Genomic DNA, 20,897 nt, shown 5'->3' with positions numbered 1-20,897 from the left:
AGTGCACGTAGATTTTCAGATAGCCTTTGACAAGGTCCCTCACCAAAGGCTCTTAAGCAAAATAAGCTCTCATGGATAAGAAGAATGATCCTCTCATGGATCAGTAACTGGTTAAAAGATAGGAAACAATGCGTAGGAATAAATTATCAGTTTTCAGAATGGAGAGAGGTAAATAGTAATGTTCCCCAGGGAACATCGTACTGGGACCAGTACTATTCAACATATTCATAAATGATCTAGAAAAAGGGGGAAACAGTGAGGTGGCAAATTTTCAGATGATACAAAAGATAGTTAAGTCCAAAGCAAACTGCAAAGAGTTACAAGGGGATCTCACAAAACTGGGTAGCTGGGCAACAAAATGGCAGATAAAATTCAATGTTGATACATGCAAAATAATGCACACTGGAAAACATAATACCAACTGTACATATAAAATGATGGAGTCATAATTAGTTGTTACCGAGTGGAGAAAGAGCTCTGATGGAGGATAATTCTCTAAAAACATTCGCTCAATGTGCAGCAGCAGTGAAATAGGTTAACAGAATGTTGGGAATCATTAGTAAAGGGATAGATAATAAGACAGAAAATATCATATTGCTTCTATATAAATCCATGGTATACTCACATCTTGAATACTGCATGCAGATCTGGTTGTCCCATCTAAATATATATATATATAATATTGGAATTGAAAAAGGTAAAGAAAAGGGCAATAAAAATGATTAGGGGTATGAAACAGCTTCCATATGAGGAGGGATTAATAAGGCTGGGACTTTTCAACTTGGAAAAGAAATGACTAAGGGGGTATATGATAGAGGTTTATAAAATTATGACTGGTGTGGAGAAAGTAAATAAGGAATTGTTATTTACTCCTTCTCATAACACAAGAACTAGGGGTCACCCAATTAAATTAATATGTAGCAGGTTTAAAACAAACAAAAGGAAGTATTTCTTCACACAACACACAATGAACCTGTGGAACTCTTTGCCAGAGGATTGTGTGAAGGCCAAGACTATAACAGGGTTCAATAAAGAACCAGATAAGTTCATGGAGCTATGAGCCAGGATGGGCATGCATGCAAAACCATGTTCTGAAGTCTCCCTAGTCTCTGTTTGCCAGAAGTTGGGAATGGCAACAGGGGAGGGATCACTTGATGTTTACCTGTTTTGTTCATTTCTTCTGAAGCACCTGGCACTGGCCACTGTTGGAAGACAGGATACTGGGCTAGATAGACCATTGGTCTGACCATGTATGGCCATTCTTATATCTAACTGATAACCTGTAGCAGAATGATTGAATTAACGTACATTTGGTTAGAGTAAAGATCATTAGAGGATACTATTTCAATATGTTTTTTATATTAGATAGAAAGAAAAAAGTTTTAACCACACTGTCAGGGTTCCCTCCCCACTCTGATCTCTGGGGTACACATGTGGGGACCCACATGAAAGACCCTCCCCCCAAAACTTATATTCCACCAGCTTAGGTTAAAAACTTTCCCAAGGCACAAATTCCTTTCCTTGTCCTTGGACAGTATTGCTGCCACCACCAAGTGATTTAAACAAAAATTCAGGGAGGGGCCACTTGGAGCCCTATCCCCGCAAAATATCCCCCCAAGGCCCTTCACCCCCTTTCCTGGGGAGGCTTGAGAATAATATATTAACCAATTGGTTACAATGCGAGCACAAAGCAAACCGCTTGGTTTTTTAGAACACTGAAAATCAATCCGGTTCTTAAAAGAAGAATTTTATTAAAAAAAAAAAGTAAAAGAATCACACCTGCAAAATCAGGATGGAAGGTAACTTTACAGGGTAAATAAAAGGATTTATAACAGAGAGGATTCCCCTCTGATTCTGCTTTCCAGTTACAAAACAGGCATGAAATTACCTCTTAGCTTAGGGAAAATTCACAAGCTTAAATAAAAGATAATCTAACGCATTTCCTTGCCTTACTTACAATTTTTGTAATCTTAGATGCTCATTTCAGGTATGTTTCCAGGAGATGTTTTTTTCCTGCCTGGACCCTCTCTCCATCCAGATGTAGTTCTCCCCACCAAGTATATAACTATGATTTGGTTTTCTTATTTTTCTGTTGCCGCCCCAGTATAATTAGGGCCAGATTCTGATATCGTTACTCATGTTGGGTAGTACCTTACCCCACAAGAAATTCCACTGATTTCTTGTGATATGCAGCACTAGTAGTTGTGAATGAGGGTAATAGGGTTTGGCCTATTATGTATACCTTGTCCTTTTAATAATGTACTATATAATCATATATCTGTAGATCCTCTACATTCCTAAGAAAGTTTTTTATCTGAACTATGCACACACCATTTGCAGATAATTTACAGGTCAGGTAACTGGCCAAATATATATACCAAAAATGTAAACCTAAACATTCAGAGATATTTTAAAGTCTCATCTATTTCTAACAATGTAACGGTTTGAAAAAGAAAATCTGCTTTTATTTTATCTATATCTGTTACCATTCATCTTGTTTAATTTTGTTCATTGCCATTATTTTTATTTTATATATAATATTAATGATGCAGCAACATTTGATACATTTTGATTACAGGGCTGCCTGTTACTAACCTACCAGTCTGTTGGTAGAGTTGACATTTTGATATTTGATACCGTTTGTTTGTTTGTTTAACTTGTTTTCTACATCAATCATTAAAGTAGTCTGTCTGGAAGACAATGCTTCCAGCTATGACATTGCAGTTTCTGAAATGATGGTTTGTCAGCACTGTACTGCTCCCAAAGAAGCAGTATTGCTATCAAAATCAGTACATTGGTGGCTAGACAATATATTTCTGTTGTTCCCCACAGGTAGTACAATAGTATTTCAATACCTTTTAATAACACTCTGTCATTTAAATCACTCTGGTTATGTTTCTTTTTTCTTTAATGTGGTATTCAGACTTGGATATCGTTAGTTTCAAAAGTGATTCTAAGTGTCTCAATTTCTGAGACAACTGCAGTGTACTAATGTTTAGCTGGTGTTAGGACCCATTCTCTGAATATCAGGTTTTTGTAAAGTTACTCAGGTTGGACACCCTAAAAATGAAGCACCCAAACTCACTAGTCACTTTTGAAAATCCGGGCCATCAGTGACGTTTTATTTTGTTCGACATTTGGAGGGTCAAGTTAATTTAAGTCCAATATAGGCCCAAAGTCCATCCCAAATGCATTACTGAATAGAGATGACCTAAGCATGTTCTTATGGACTTAATGAACTGAGGCCTAAGACAGTAACTAAAGCAATGGGCTTCTACCGGATGAGTTTGGTGCATAATTTCTGTCTCTAATTTCCTCATATGTGATTTCTTGAAACATCATTACATTGTATGAATTATTATTCACAGCAACAATTTATAGAAGCATTTTAATCCCTTTTTCGTTTCTCAAATCATCTATAAGCAGACTAATTTTTCATGAATGTTTTTATTATACAAAATTATTCAGTGAAGGTTTACATGGATGTATTTCAGCTGACAGATTGCTCACAAACTATTTGCCATGACTGGTTCATGTATTCCCTATACCTAATGTGATTTGTCGGCTAAGATAGATGGCATTATTTCTACTCCATGGAGACTTACACAAAATATTCAAGATAGCAGAAAAGGACACCTTGTTGTGAACACTTGTACTTATACATAAAGTGTCTTCAGATTTATTCATAGTGGCTTGTCTTTCTGACATTTTTGAGAACAAAAAGTGGCTCATATGAATGTTTGTGTAAAGAGAATGAAAGAGGTTATGGATATTATTAAATAGAATGTTTAGAATTTTATTGGCAATGTTGATGATACATTTGTGCAGCATTTGCCAATCTCTAATTACAGTATTTCAAATTCCTTGTTTTATGGTGGTTTGTTGGGTTTGTCCTGAATCTCTCTTTCATTTGCATTTTGCCTTTTATCCATGTATTCAAATGTCTGGATATCTCTCTGTCTCTTTAGATAGTTATATAAAAATAACCCACATTCCCATTGCAAGTGAGCATGTAGATTTTAGTTTACATACTCTTTTAGATTTTGTTTTCAACTGCCTAGATTAATTTTTCCTTGTATTTCTTTGATTTTTGTTTTTAATTTGCCATACGATATGTTCCTTTTATGCATGGTATTCTTCATTAATAGTTTTAACAAACTAAATTTTAATTTGCATTGCGGATAATTAAATATATTCATGAATCATTCAACTAGGAACATACTTTTCTTGAAGATTCAGAAATATAGATGTATAAACATAAAGCCCAATTTAGCTAAAATACATCTTGAAGTCTACAGTGCTACAAAATCCAATTATCCAGGGCTTTGTCAAACAGTCACATCATGGAAGCCAAGCAAATTTTATACATTTTATTTTTCAGTAAGGAAGGAAGCTACCAGGCAGGAAAAATATAGGACTCTTGACTGATGCTTGGCAAACACAAATGAATATTGATTTCTTTCATAAAAAATATTTAACTTAAGGCTAGACAGATTCTTTATTCGCTTCCCAACCAACAAATTCTTAAAATTAATTATCCATAGGGTTCTCAATTATCTAGAAGGTAATTACAATATCAGAGCCCATTCCTATTCCTTTGAACTCAGTGGCAAAATTCCTATTGACTACATGTGGCCACACTGAAAGATGATTAGACCTCACATAGGTAAACGTATTAATTTCAGTTGGATTTATTAATATGAGCATGGTAACTACAGGACAATAAGAGATCTTAAACAATCACTGCTGCCTCCTGAGTGACCCTGGAGTCATAAATAATACGTATTTCACTTGTACGTATAGCTCCTTCATCCAAGGATCTCAAGAATCTTTACAAACAATAAAAATCTAATCATGCTCCACTTGAAGTCAAAGGGACTTTGGCCCTTCACCCCCTATGGGATAAATAATATTACATGCATTTTACAAATGGAGAATCTGAGGAACAGAAAGTGACACATGGCCATTGTTACAAGTCAGTAGCAGAGCCTGGGATTCAAGAATGCCAAATTTATGCCTGCTTGTCCTGTTCTAACCACTAGACAACACTCTCTCAAAATGTCACCTACAACTTCTCAGAAAGGATTGCTAAACACAGTTCTTTTATTAAATCCATCGCTCTTCAAGTTACCATTGTCATCTGCCCTTCATTGGGGAGATGGCAGAAGTATAAAAGGAAGAGCAAGGGTTAAAAATCAACTAGGAATACTCCCTCAAAGAATCAAATTTAAATATACACAATTGCCAAAAGAGAAGGCTTCTGAAAACCCACACAAAAGAATCGCAAGCCATAATTTAATCACAAAGCATTTTAATCTTCACAATATGTAGCATGTGAAACGTTTACTCAGCCAACGTCAAAAGTTTTCACAAAGTGAAAAACTGATTATGATAAACGGAGGGAAATTTTGAAGTCACCTTGTTAATTTCTAACAAAGGGGTTGTGATAAAAATGCTGGCAATTAGATAAATGTTAGCAGACCTACTGATTACATATAGGATTAAACAAGCAGGCAAAGATGACTCATGGGGTTATAATTCCATTGTGAGATCATAAACGATGGGCCAGACCGAGTGGCACGGCCGCAGCATGTTCCAGCGGGCTGGGCCGAGCGGCACGGCCACAGCGTGCTCCGGCGGGCATGGTGGCGCGGTCACAGCCTGCTCTGGGGGGCAGGTCCGAGCAGCACAGCTGCAGCCTGCCAGCCCCGGGGCTGCAGCTTCTTCAGAGGCTGGGGGGAGAGCAGTGTGGCCAGAAGCAGAGAGACTCTGGCCCCGCCTCTTCCCTTCTGGCTCTGCTGGCTATGCTGCGTCTCCTTGCTCTCTCTGTTGCAGGGAGGGGCTGTGTCCCACCTCTCCCTCTCTATACCCATTCGTAAGTGCTTCCATTTTTTACTAAAAGAATTCGGCTTATGAACGAGTATATATGGCACTTTAGAATTTGGAAGTTGTGTACACATCATGCAGTACAAAAGGCTATAGGTGATTAGATAGGTAGATGAACGGTAAAAATTTTTAAAGTGCCCAAGTGACTTAGGAACCCAAATCCCATTTCCCAAAGAGTTTTAGACACTTAGTACCAGGACTTTCACAAGCATATAAGCAAGCTAGGCATCCAACTGCTATTGAAATCAGTGGGAGTTAGGTGCCTAACCTGTTTAGGTTCTTTTGAATATCCCCACTATTAGAAGGCTAAGTCTCATTGAAAGCCTATGGGACTTAGGGTCCCAATGAAAGCCAATGGGACTAAGTATCTTTTTAAAAATGGAACCTTGACTTTTGAAAATTTTAGTTAAAATGTAAACTTAATGAAAATGTTTCCAGAAGTCAGCATCCAATTGTGCATTAAAGTCTTGATTTTGCATTTGCTCTAATCAGTAGGAGTATTGCCAGACTTAATAGGGAACAGTAAGTCCCGCTCCTATCTCACAAACTAAGGATTGCTATTGTAAATACAAGATTGTTTAAAAAAGGATTTTAATCAAAAGTAGCTTGAATGTGCAAACTAGGAATGCTGCTACTGGAACCTCTCTCTTTTTTTCAAACAAAAGTCAGCCATAACTCTAACTTGCAAAAAATCCTGTCTTTAAGAATGTGGTACAGTGTTTAAATCTGAAGCATGCAATAGTAGCTGAAGTAAATAAAGGAATTGCTGTTATGTACCGTAAGTGAAATCAGTCTATCTGCTCATAACACACATTGTGAAATGCTATTTAAGCAATATTTGTAACACAACCGCCCCCTAAACAATTCAAATAACTTTTGTAACAATGCCAGTGATGTCAAAGAAATTACATGAATATATGTTTTATTTTATTTTATAATTGGAAAACAAGTATGATTTAAAATCAAATACGATTCATTTGCTATACTTGCTAATTTGTTTAATTAGAAATTAAAAAACAGAAAATTCTGATCAAAGAAAATATAGTTGAGATTTTTTTTCTTGGTTAAAAAGCTTTGAAAATGTGAGTCAGCATGTATGTTTCAGACTCTAATTGTGGTTTTGTGTTTTAACTAACCCAAATGTTAATGAATATTTTGTTAGAAACTGACAACTCATGTAACTTCTTAATGAATTCTTATATGCCTTTAATTAAGCATATAAATCATACTAAACCACTTGAATCTAATTGTCTTTATGTTGCTACTTCAGAGCAACTGATCTGAAAATTAAAATGTGTGTCGGTGACTTTCACACCTCTTAATTGGTACCATTTATTGTTCCCTTGCATTTCTACTTCACACAAAAACTCTGGAAGAGTGCCATAGCGAAATAAGGAAATCATATGAAAAAGAGTAAGGTGGCTGAATGGGTTAATGCTCCATATTTTACTGAGACACATAGGTATAACCAAGATTTAGGACATAGATTAAATGGATTTGGGGACATTTGTCTACATCACAACAATTTGAAACGAATGGCATTTTGGTGAAGTGTAGTACTAGGGTAAACTAGCCACTTGGGGACTTGTCCTGATACCATTTAAGTAAATGGGAAAAAATTCACATTAACTTTAACGGTGCAGGATCAAGCTTTCTAAGGGACAATACATTTAATTCACCACCATTACTACAGAATAATAGTCTCACAGTAGTTCAGGATAAAAACGAAAGGATCACAAATTATTTTGAGTCAATGTTTGATACACCTATTTATACTGACTAGGACATTAAAGTCAGTGGGATTATTCATAGAGGAAGGTACTACTACTAAGCTACTAAAGATGTCAAAATCTGGTCATAAGAAAGTAAGAACTTAAGAACGGCCATACTGAGTCAGACCAAAGGTCCATCTAGCCCAGTATCCTGTCTTCCAACAGTGGCCAATGACAGATGCCCCAGAGGGAATGAACAAAACAGGTAATCATCAGTGATCCATTCCCTGTTGTCCATTCCCAGCTTCTGGCAAACAGAGGCTAGAGACACCATCCCTACCAATCCTGGACAATAGTCATTGATGGACCTATCCTCCATGAATGTATCTAGTTCTTTTTTGAACCTTGTTATAGTCTTGGCCTTCACAACTCTTCACGTACTCTGGCAAGGAGTTCCACAGGTTGACTGTGTGTTGTGTGAAAAAATACTTCCTTTTGTTTGTTTTAAAGCTGCTTCCTATTAATTTCTTTGGGTGACCCCTAGTTCTTGTGTTATGAGAAGGAGTAAATAAAACTTCCTTATTTACTTTCTCCACACCAGTCATGATTATAGACCTCTATCATATCACCCCCTTAGTCATCTCTTTTCCAAGCTGAAAAGTCCCAGGCTTATTAATATCTACTCATCTGGAAGCCATTCCATACCCATAATCATTTTTGTTGCCCTTTTCTGAACCTTTTCCAATTCCAATATATCTTTTTTGAGATGGGGCGACCACATCTGCGTAGAGTATTCAAGATGTGGGCATACCATGGAGTTATATAGAGCCAATATGATATTTTCTGTCTTATTTTCTGTCCCTTTTTTTATTGATTCCCAACATTCTGTTTGCTTTTTTGACTGCCACTGCACACTGAATGGATGTTTTCAGAGAACTATCCACAATGACTCCAAGATTTTTTTCTTGAGTGGTAACAGCTAATTTAGACCCCTCATTTTATATGTATAGCTGGGATTATTTTTCTAATGTGCATTACTTTGCATTTATCAACCTTGAATGTTATCCTGAACTACTGTGAGACTATTATTCTGTAGTAATGGCAGTGAATTAAATGTATTGTCCCTTAGAAAGCTTGATCCTGCACCATTAAAGTTAATGTGAATTTTTTCTAAATGATAGAGAGAAAGACAAGGAGAAAGGCAGGATGGAAACAGGATAACAAAGGAAAACTGGAAGATTGATAGCTACATTTGGAAAGGGCTTTTTTCTTTGCTTCTTCCTTTCCTCTCTTTTTCTCACCCTCTGTTTCACACAATAATATGAATGCTTGATAGGTTTAAGCCCTTCATGTGCTGGAATCTCCAGCTGATCATTTCTCTGCCATAAATGGCACTTCTCACTACTACCAGCAATAAGGGTTTATTTACACTTCACGGCTGTCCAATGGACAGTGCTTTCACAGGGTTTCTATACGTCTTAGTTTGATGGTACATTCTATTTGATCTCCAAATCCTCAAGTTGTATTAAACTAAGAGGCAATTTTGACATCATTCCTGGAAGACTGCCATCCAGAGGTGGCAGTTCCACATACATCCTCTCAAAGCATTGTTTTTACATAGTTATTTAGTGCTCTAAGTTTTATCAAGATGGGATCATAAAATCTAATGAATAAAACACACACAAATCAGAGACTTGCAGCTTCTACTGTGTAAGACCAACACCTGCAACACTTTCAAACAATGAAGTAAGCTTTCTTGTTACTTTCTAAGGACAAGGTCCTGGGAGATGCGTAAGTGGCTCCTGAGAAGTGCTTAGTGTCCTCAGCTCTCTATGAAGTCAAAGTTAGTGGGGATGATGGTGCTCAGCACCTCAGAGGATGGGCACCTACAGTTCTTGTTGCTGACCTCTGTTTTTTAAAGCAACCTTGAATTATCTTTCAGCAAAGTGTGCTTTAGATCTAAATTTTGGGGAAAAAACCCTTCTCTAAGTGGTTTCTGGGTAGGACATTATTTGTTTGAGATCAGATCATGTGATTAGCTATCCTTTGGTCTAGGATGCTTCCATTTGGATAGTGGATCACGGAGGTTTACTGACTCACTACTGTTAGCTCTGTGTCGCTACCCCTTGAAATTCCAGTCCAGTATGGAGGTAAAAAAGGGCAACAGAGAAGTTAAACAAATCCCACGTTCTTAATGGAGTCTGCAGTCTGACACAGATACACATAACAAGCCACCGATATCAAACAGAATTCAGAAGCTTCCATAGATCCCCCAAGTTGTCACAGAAACCTTTGGGAAGGCGCAGTTCAAGGATATTTTTTCAGTCTTCAGGCAACTGTAAGGTGAGAGGATTTTGTAGGTGTGGGGAGGCAGTGAAATGAGCAGAGAACACAGCTTCCTAGCTCTGATGGGCATCTTGGGGATTCACTGGAAAGGTAATCCAAGCCCCATTTAGGCAAAAACCATCCATGATGTTTGCACCCTCCATGATGTTCTGTTATCCACAGTCAAGTCTTCAGGTGCCATACTGCCATTAGCCAACCCCTTTAGTACAGAAGCAACCATGGAGAGGCACCCAATGGGAGCTAATGCTGCTCCAGCTTGCATTAATTCCCAGCTGGAATTCTGCATGGAGATCCACTCTGATTCTGAGTATTCGCCAAGAGTGACAATGGAAGAGATGATCCAGTCTGAAGGGCCAAAATTCTGAGGGCCTTAATTGAGAAAAATTCCCATGAGAAGTCAGTGTGGGTTTTATTCAATGACAGTCTGCAGAATATGAGGACATCTGAAAAATACTGTACTATGAAATCCATCAAAGTGTCTTTCAGTTCATTTTTCTAAATTCTAGTGCTATCTGGGATCATCTCTTACTATGTGTTTGTATAGCTCTTAGCATAATGGACTTGGATCCTTAATGGGATTTCTGGGTGCTATTACAATATGAATACTAAATAATAACAATAGTAATAATAATAATAATTAATAAGAGGTTGTGTTATGCATACCCATGCCGTGCTTGGGTCACCAATTATTTCCCACAACAGTTATTCCCGTTCCTTTATGCTTGATCCCCATTGAGAGCTGAAGTCAACCATGAGGGAATTACCTCTTTCCTGACTTCATTTTAGACACTGAAGTACATTTTGTGCTCATAATTTAAATTAGTCCCCATAAATGAGGTTTTAGTTCAGAAGAAAAGATAATCAAGATAGTAGATTAATAGAAAACATTAATTTCACAGCTGATGATTTAACTAGTCAAACTAAGCTTTGAATAAAACCTGCATAATTTGTTTATGTAGAATGTTTTATGAACAAAAAGAAGCAGCTGCAATGGACTACTAAATCTAAAAAATATATTAGATATAGGAAATTTAAATAACCTCCCTACATTTATGGTATGCAGATGCTAAATTTACAATAAAAGCAGAAGAATTATTGGAGCATTTAAACTGATTGAATAAAGCTATTAGACATGAAGATCAGATTGTACAAGAAATGTTAAGCTGGTGTTTTATGAATTTTTCACAATTCATAAAAAGTTCTTCCATGTTGATTTGCTTATTTTATTATTTATTTGGATTTTTACTATTCTAAATTTTTTAAAAAAGCATTATATCCAACACTCTGAATACCCTTTCATTTAAAAACAAATAAACTATTACTTAAACATATTCAATCTAATCAATTATGTTTGATAACAAAAATAACAAAATAACAAAAATTAACATCCCCACACAGTCCCTACATCACTGCTATCCACCCCTACCAAACCCCCACAGATATGTCTACACAGCACACTAAGCCCAGATCTGACTCAGTTTTTAGCCCAAGCCCCTCTTCAGTCCACACAGAAATTAGTCTGACTCAGACCAGGAATGCCTCTGGACGTGGGCCCATGGAAACTGCTAAGGGGATGGGCAGAGCCTGGGTCCTGTTGTGATGCAGTCAGAGCCCAGGCATTAAGTGTGGATGCATTGCAAGTCCCAGTCAGCCCAAGCATTAAGTGTGGATGCATTGCAAGTCCCAGTCACCAGACTGAAGACTGGAGAGTCTGCCAATGCTATCCCACAATCCCCTGGGGCTGCACTTCCCAGCTCTTCCATTACAAAACTTGCCACTTACTTCCCAGGAACCAGAAGCAATCTTCTTTTTCAAAAGCATCTGCTCTGTGTTTAAGCCTTCATTTCCATGCAGACTGCATAACTGTAAACCCAGTCAATGTTCATGTTTAGTAGCTATTTCCATCAGCAAGATGAAGGCCTGCATCAAACATGTTACTAGTTGGACAGAGGAACACACAATCACAGAAATGTAGGACTGGAAAGAAGGACTCTATAGATCATCTAGTCCAGTCCACTTCGCTGAGGCAGAAGTGAGGATTATCTAGACCATCCATGACAGGTGGACTCTGGTTAACTTCTGGTGGGATGTTCAACTTCAGCAAGAGCACAACAAATGATCCTGTCCATAAAACTATAGCCAAGTTTCTGGCAGCATTGAGGATCAACTGAACAGTAGAATAATGAAGAGTGAATCAAACAGCTGAAGACCGTGTACCCCAAAGTCAAGGATGCCAACAACACCTCTTTCTGTCCCTTTTACAAGGATTTCAACTGTCTATTGGGAACTGTACCAAGCACTGAGCCTACAGTGGTACCTGACAGTTTGCTGAGTGGGGATGGTCCCTGTATATCCACCCATCACAGGAAACCCTGGAAGAGAACCAGCCACTGGATGCAGGCAATAAGTGAGGCTGGTAACCAAAGATGCTATGCCACTGGAGCAGCTATGGCACTTCTTGGGTCCGTACTTGGAGGACCAATGTGGGGATGGACCTGGGGATTAGCCTGCTGCAGAGTCCACATCAGAAAGCGTGCCAGAGCCAGAACCTGGTAAGTTTCTGCCACCATGTTAGTTGTTATTAATATTAATGGAGGGATTTCCAGTTTATGGGCCTAATAAGTTACTAATAGAAACTGTGGTTTTAGTGTGCTTCCATTCAGACTGGAACCCATGCCACTCTCCTATTGCTGTCCCTGCTCCCCCAAAGCATTGGGAATTCGAAATGGACATCACAAAAAGAGGAAAAGAGTTGAACAAACAGTTATCAGGAAACTTTTACTAGTTATTTGCTGATTGTTAAGTGTTGGGGCTCCAACAAAGGATGGCTGAAAGGGACGGTGTTTTTTGTTTTGTTTTGTTTTGTGTTTTTTTGGTGTGTGTGTGTGAATAGAATGCAGCTCATTGATTAAAAGTATCATCTTTTGATCGTGAATTAAAGCAGCCCTTTTCATAAAAAGCGAAATGTAATTTTTTTTATCATGTTTAGACAGTATCATGCTCTGACTTTTTCCTTTCATGGCCCTTCCACCTCCACAGGGAAAACACATGCTACCAGGAGTTTGGGGGTCAGACCAACCCACTGTGGGGAAGAGAAAGATAGTCCAAGGTGAGCTGATGAGTGGCCTGCTAGATAAAACTAAAGCAGATACAGTTCCAGAAGTACCAAACAGTGCACCAAAAGGTGCACATAGGGTGAAAAAAGAGACAGAGGCTGCACAACCCAAGGAGAGATTGGTGGACAGATTCATGAAGTATGACCACGGGTTGAGGAGGAAGGGAGGAAGGCAGTGTGCAGCAGAAGGATCTGTTCAAGCAATTACTTGAACTCATGGTTACGAGACTGGCTCCTCCAGTGCCATCTTCAGCTCCTCCTCCCATGGCCTGAGTCCCCAACCATCCAGACAGCTGATTTCTCTCACATTCACCAAAGGAACTTCAGCGCAGGCATCTGTAATGTTATAAGGAGAGGGACAGTCTGTTCACTAGGTAGCTTCCAGGCCATTTAGGATATGTCTACACTGCAATTAAAAACCTACAGCTGGCTTGTGCCAGCTGGCTGGGGCTAAGGGGCTGTTTAATTGCAGTGCAGATATTTGGGCTGTGGCTGGAGCCTGAGCTCTGGGACCCTCCCCTCTAGTGTAGCCCAAGCCTGAATGCTTACACTGCAATTAAACAACCTCTTATTCTGACCCCATGAGCCTGAGTTAGCTGGCATAGGCCAGCCATGGGTGTTTAATTGCAGTGTAGACATACCCTTAGGGATTTGTGGATCAAAACCAACATCTTAACATCAAACTGGAAACCAAAAATGCAGCTAGTGCAGATTGTAGTATACATGTTTAATATGCAAATAAAAAGAAACGCCATATAAAAGCAGGCCATCGAATTCTGCACTAGCTGCTGTTTCCAAATAGATTTAATAAGCAGCCCAATGTAAAGTACTTCAAACTAAGTAGTCTTGAAGTGTCAAAGGTATGGATGAAAGCTGCAAGGTCCTCATTAAAAAAGAAATGGGAACGACCTCCTAGTTGTCTGTAGATGGAAAAAGCCATCTTGGTTGTAGCTGGTGCCTGATTTTAGCTGGGAGTCTAACCAAACCCCGAGATTGCAAACCCAATCAACAAAAGGTGGGTGTACATGCACAAATTTACCCCCAGCCATATCTTCCAGTTGCTTCTCCCAACCAGTTAACATCATCTCAGTCTTATCTGGGTTGAATTTCAGACAACTAGTCTTCATCCGTTCTTTGGTCTTCTCTAAATAGTGCGTAATGTAATTGACTTCTCCAGCAGGGTCCTTTTTCAAGTCTGTCTCTACCCACTAGTCCTCTTCTAGTGCTGCCACTCAATTCTTGACCTTCTCTTTTGGATGCTGGTATTGGATACTGAGGCACATGGCTGGGATATGTAACTTCATACACACCCCTCTGAAGCTTCTTTGAGACTCTGGCGTAACATGGAATTAAAATGAAGCGAGAGCTCTAGGTTCAATCCTACAGGACAGTTTTGAGAGAGTAGCACTGAGTCGTTGTTGAGCATAAGTACTGCTGGTAAAGAAAGCTGAGGAGAGTATATGCTGCAGGTTGGTGGGCCACTAGGAATACTATGTCCAGCAACTGGCTGAGAGAGACTTTTTCACAAAATTCATCATAAGTAGTTGTTTGTGGCTGGCTTTCCTTGGCTTCTGTTCTTACTTTCTCCTGAAGTCAGCACTCCTGCACAGGGAGGTAAAAACCAAGATGCCAGAATGGCAGGAAGAGTTTCCAGACAAAATGAAGATGGCCACTAACCACACCTTTATTGTGGACAGGTTTGTATTCAAGTCACTCTCTGCTGTCCATAAACTGTGTCTGCCCCTGGCTCATCCTACTCATCTGTGCACATGCAACTGTTCACTCATTCATAGATTCAGAGGCCAGAAGAGACCATCTAGTCAGACTTCAGGGGTGAAAGTAAATTAAAGGACTTACCGGTACTCCGGAGTCCTTAGGAGGGGGCGTGGCCTCAACTGGAAGAGGCGTGGCCTCTACCGGAAGAGCTGGGGGCATTAAATCCCGGGGCGCTTTAAATCAGGATTTAAAGGGCCTGGGGCTGGGGCTGTGGTAGCAGTAGCTGGGATCCCCGGGCCCTTTAAATCACCCCCGGAGCTACCAGCTGCAGAGACGGCTGGGAGCCCCGGGGGTGATTTAAAGGGTCTGGGGCTCCAGCTGCCGCTACTGGGTGGTAGCGGCTGCCGGAGCCCCGGACCCTTTAAATAGCCGCTGGAGCCCCGCCGCTGCTACCCCAGGGCTCTGGCAGCAGGACTCTGGGACGATTTAAAGGGCCCAGGGCGGTAGCGGCTGCCGGAGCCCCGAACCCTTTAAATCACCACCCGAGCCCCGCTGCCGCTTCTCCAGGGCTCCGGCAGCCGGGCTCTGGTGGCAATTTAAATTGAGACAGATCACTTCTGTTTGGCTAAAGCAGGGGTGGGCAAACTACAGCCTGCGGGCCAGATCAGGCCTGCCAGCCATTTTAATCCAGCCCTCAAGTTCCCGCTGGGGAAAGTGGTCTGGGGCTTTCCCCATTCCGGCACTCCAGCTGAGCAGGGTTGGGGGCAGCTCCACGCAGCTCCTGGAAGCAGTGGCATGGCCCCCCTCCGGCTCCTACGCATAGGGGCAGTCAGGGGGCTCCACTCTGCATGCTGCCTCTGCCCCAAACGCTGCCCCCGCATCTCCCATTGGCCAGGAACCATGGCCAATGGCAGCTGCAGGGGCGGTGCCTGAGGACAGAGCAGTGCATGGAGCCGCTTGGCCGCACCTCCACATAGGAGCTGGAGAAGGGACATGCAGCTGCTTCTGGGAGCTGCTTGAGGTAAGCACCACCCAGAGCCTGCACCACCTCATCCTCCCATGCCCCAAACTCCTGCCCCAGCCCTGATCCCCCTTCCACCCTCTGAACCCCTTGATCCCAGCCCAGAGCCCCCTCCTGCACCCGAACCCCTCATTCCCAGCCCCATCCCAGAGTCCGCACCCCCAGCCAGAGTCCTCACTGCCCCCTGAGCGCCCCATCCCCCTCCCCAGCCCGGAGCCTCCTCCCGCATCCTGAACACATCATTTCTGGCCCCACCCCAGATCCCGCACTCCCAAGCAGAGCCCTCACCCCCCTCCCGCACGCCAACCCCAATTTTGTGAGTATTCATGTCCCGCCATACAATTTCTATTCCCAGATGTGGCCCTCGGCCAAAAAGTTTGCCTACCCCTGGGCTAACGCATAGCTTCCTGAAAGGCATCCAGTCTCAGTTTGAAGCCATCAAGAGAGAAGTATCCATCACTTAATTTTGTTCCAATAGTTGTCACCCCACCTTTTTATATCTAATTGCCTTCACTTTGTCACTGAACCAAAGTTATCCTTTTACTTGTCCTCTTGCTGCTTAGCACCATGTATGGTGCTCTGCACTATGGAACAACTTCTGCTCCCAGTAAAGTTAGCGGCAACAATCTTAAGCAGAAGTCTCTCTGAGTAGGTGCAGAGCATAAACTGACTGCTCTTTCACAGTATTTTGCCTTTCCATAAGGCTTATCAGTCTGCAGGGTTGAGCCCCTTACCTCTGAATTTCCAATTTCCTTGCTTAATTGGTTTAAGTCAACCTCTTAAAATGAATGTAATGTGTCTTTTTCTTTTTCAGCTTCTTTTGTGTTTTAAAGGGTAGGCTATAAAATAAAAAGCTAGCAGAGCATTCTTCTTAAGTGTCCATATATGTTTCAAGCCTATTACCCTGTGAATAAAATCACTGGAGCTCTTCATTTGCATGTTAACAGCAACAATCACATAAAAATAATACAAATGGAAGATACTGTGGATGCAAAATTCTGACAAAATCTTGAAATCATAAGAATAAAAGTTCTCTGGCATGGGAAATATGTCTGGTTTCACATTATAAACTCCATGTGAACATACTACACTACTTCAGTGATTTTTTCATAATAATAAGGGCATTATATTGTCAACTATTTTTCAAAAGCTTGTATAGAAAGAATGGTCACAACATTTTTATTAGCATTAGAAGATTCATACCAGGCTCATTATGGAACTAGTACAGGAATACTGAATGCAGTTTACTATGCTGATAATTTGATAGTATATGAAAATTTCATGGAATGTATGGACCCACTGACTTGACCACTGATTATTTACAGTATTTGGTATTTAAAAAAATAAGTGGTTAGTTTGGCTTTTTTTCTTTGCAAATAGTAAATGTGAGTATTTTACAACTATATTTAGAATCTATTTTAGATCATGACAGAGGCAAACATGCCATACAGTGAAAATGGGGGACATATTATTGACTGGTTAATAGAGAGGTCAAACAAAGCACTAACTCAAAAATTAACACTAGCCTGGAGACTAACTGGGGAAAAGCACCTACATCACATCATATTACATAGCTATAAATATATTTTTTCACATAGATTTTTTGCATTAAAATCAATTATCACATTGGTTGTATCTCTGAACCCTCACAGTGTCAGTTGTGTTTAATTAGCTCTTATGTGTATTTATTATGCACTATAATTTACAAGTGCTGGATATACACTTTAAAGGTGTCTTGCTTTATGTCTTCGTTACACATTTATAAAAGCAGTCAATAAAGATGTAATTGCAAAGAAATACATTGTTGTGGTTTGTAACAGAACACTATTTGGGGGCCAGATTAATTCTAGGCCAGTACAGACCCCAGTGGATGATTACAGGTGCCTGGAAAATATGCCGGGGGGCGTGGGGGATTGCAGCTGTGAGGTGCTTCCATCCTACATTCCACCAGGGGTCACACAAGCTAGCAGTACCTGAAAAGTGGGTGTTGCTGAGACAGGAGGGAACAGAAATCAGCTGGTTAATTGTATCTCCTAGGTAGAGTCCTATGGCAGAATAGCTATGAACCCCCAAAAGGTTGAGATTAAAGATGCTCCTTGTCTCAAAAGTGAATTCGACTGAGCCCCACAAGAGGGACACTAATGCAGGGAGCTCCAATGTACACCACTTTGAACCAGCAAGGTGGACTTTAGCCCTGTAATGCTGCAGCTGTCAAAGTGTTCTACATACCTGGTAGTATTAGTTTAATATCTCTAAACCAAAAGTATCCAAAGCAATTTATATAAAACTGAGTGAAATATAAACTGCTCTGACTTAGATGCAAATTGGTACATATGAATTAATTTGGGGATGATAGCTGTCAACTGAAAGAGTTACCACCAGTTTCTAACAGTGGTACAAATGCCGTAGAATGACAACTCTGACAGAACCTTGACTATAACAATCCGGTCAGGCACAACTATTTACAGACGCTCTCCGGGTTACACAAACCCGACTTATGGAAATCCGGACTTACGGTAAAAGTTCCGTAACTTCTGTAAGCTTTTTTTTTTTTTTTTGCATAATTGTTGGAGATATGTTCCTGACTTACGCAAAATTCAACTTACCCAAGGCGTTCCGGAACAGAATGCTTGCGTGAGTCGGGAGCTTCTGTATTATGAGAAAGAGAAAGGAATAAGTTTCGTGGCCATCTGGATACTTTCATGGGGCTGACCCTCAACAGGGTTAAATGATGCTTAAGTGTCTGAGTTGGGGAATTGTGCTCAGAGCAGATGTTCAAGCTGGCTCAGCAAGCATGAAAATAATCATCATATTCTACATGGGCCTACCTACCGTGATCTGGTTTCTGATCTCAATTTAAATCTAAAGTGACTTCACTGGCGTTATCCCACGTATATACGCGTGTAAATGATGATCTGGCCCCATGAGCTCTGACCTCATTCATTTATTCCTTATGTTTCTTGGAATGCAAACACAAATGTAATATGAAAAAGGGGATACATGCAAGGAAGAGAGTTTTTGGGTTTTGCAAGAAGTGGACTTTCTGAAGATCCTGGGCTGCTCAAAGAGGGGAAGAGCAAACAATTTTTTTTAAAAAAAGGTCTAACAGAGAAAGTATGACAAGAGCCAATAGTGGGAAGCTGAAACTAGACAAATTCAGACTAGAAATAATGTGCAAATTTTTAACAGTGTGAGTAATTAACTATGGAACAACTTACCTGTGGATGTGGTAGATTATCCATCACTTGAGTCTTTAAATCAAGAGGGGATGTCTGTCTTAAAGATCTGTCTTAAAGATCTTCAAAAAAAGGTTGTGGGTTTGACGCATAAATTACTAGATGAAGTTCTGTGGCCTATATTATGCACGTGATCAGACTAGATTATTATAATGGTCCCTTCCTGACTTAAAAACTAAGAAGAAAAAAAAATGTTTTCAAGTATGAGTAAGGGACACCTACTCACTCACCTCACAGTACTGCAGGTTATGGGCTAAACATTGGGGAAAGAGCATACATGACAGTACATTCTTGGAGACAACTCTCTTTCCTTCCTACCCCCATACTGCCTTGCATTCTAGGCTTTATGGGTTATATGAAGGCTTCTAAAGTTGTTTTTTGAATACTTCTAGTATACAGAAAGCTTGTGCAGCCTGTTTCTCCAAGTAGCACACTGGAAGCCAGTCCCAATTCTAGAGCTAGAGAGCGGTACAACATCTGTAAGTAGGAGGAGTTGCTAGAGCAGTTGCGTAATTTTTCAGTGAAACATTTTCTTCATTGAAAAAAGTTAATTTGAAGTTTTTGCAGGAAAAGGTCAATCAATGAATTTCCTGCTTCAAAAGTTTTTGAAAAAAAATTCTGAACTGTCAAAACATCCCTTTTTAACATTTCCAAAATGAAAGAGTCTGGATTCTCCAGTTTGAAATGACTTCATTTTGAAAATTTAAACTCATTACACCAACAACAAAAACAAAACATTTTGCAATTATTGAAACAAAACATTTTCATTGACCCAAACTGGATTTTTCCCCCTATGTTCACGTCTGCAAAAATTTGAGATTTCCATATTTCATACTAGTTTTGGATGGGAACAATTTTGAAACCTTGAAAATGCTCACAGGATGGGAAAACCATTTCTGATCCTGTTGCAATGATTACAAATCCACCTACAACTCAACAAGGTACTTATATGAGTTAGTCATAATCAGAATGTGGAACAGGATTTGTTGTTGTCAGTAGTATGTTCCTTGTGAATGGCAATAAGCCTTAACCCATTTTCAAACTGAAGGCTCAATCCCCACTTTCTCATTCACTGTATGTCCCTAAATCCCATTATGGTTAAGCAGGAGCAATATGCACTAATGGAAGAATATAATCTATGGTATAATGTCTAAGTAACTAGCTCAGAAGGGAACGGGGTATTTGAGAAAGGGAATTTTTTTTTTGCAAGAGGTGGTCATTGAACAGCATATGAAATATTTATTATACCAACCTATTTATGGCACATGATTTATAGGCAAACAGTGTCTGGAGATTAGGAAGGTATTTTGCTAGAAGATACTATGTTACTCATGAAAAATAAACAACTTTGCTAGTGAAAAGTGCCTGACTGACAATGCTGAGACTCAGCAATTTCATAACCTAATTTAGATGGGTGTGTGAAACCATTTGAAGTCCTGAGGCCAAAATCTGTCCTCAGTTACATGGGTGCAAATCTCTTTGGAGATTACCTTAATAGGGTAAGATCTGTAAAGAGTTTGGTTAACACATCAGGTGGAAGATCTTCCCTCCACATCTCCCCTCAAGGCCTGGGTGCCTGCATCCCTGCCTGTCCAACTGTGCCAGTAGAGACAAGTTTAAAATTACATGTACAGCACCTAGATACTGTGGTGATTGGTGCTAAATAGATACCTCCAACAGACATTAACTTAGATAACCATGAGATTCAGTGCTATTCCATAACTGTCCTGTTAGGAGTTTGATACTTTAGCTGCTGCAGTAAGTCTCTCCAGAAAACTGCCTCATCAAGTACCATTAGAGAGTAAGAAAGATTTAGTCGAACTCTTACAATGAAGGTTGTACAACAGTTACGTTTTATTGCATGA

Source organism: Terrapene carolina, unplaced genomic scaffold, assembly GCF_002925995.2.
Source record: "Terrapene carolina triunguis isolate 2854851 unplaced genomic scaffold, T_m_triunguis-2.0 Scaffold42, whole genome shotgun sequence".
Taxonomy (NCBI): domain Eukaryota; kingdom Metazoa; phylum Chordata; order Testudines; family Emydidae; genus Terrapene; species Terrapene triunguis.
This window is presented reverse-complemented; position numbering follows the sequence as displayed.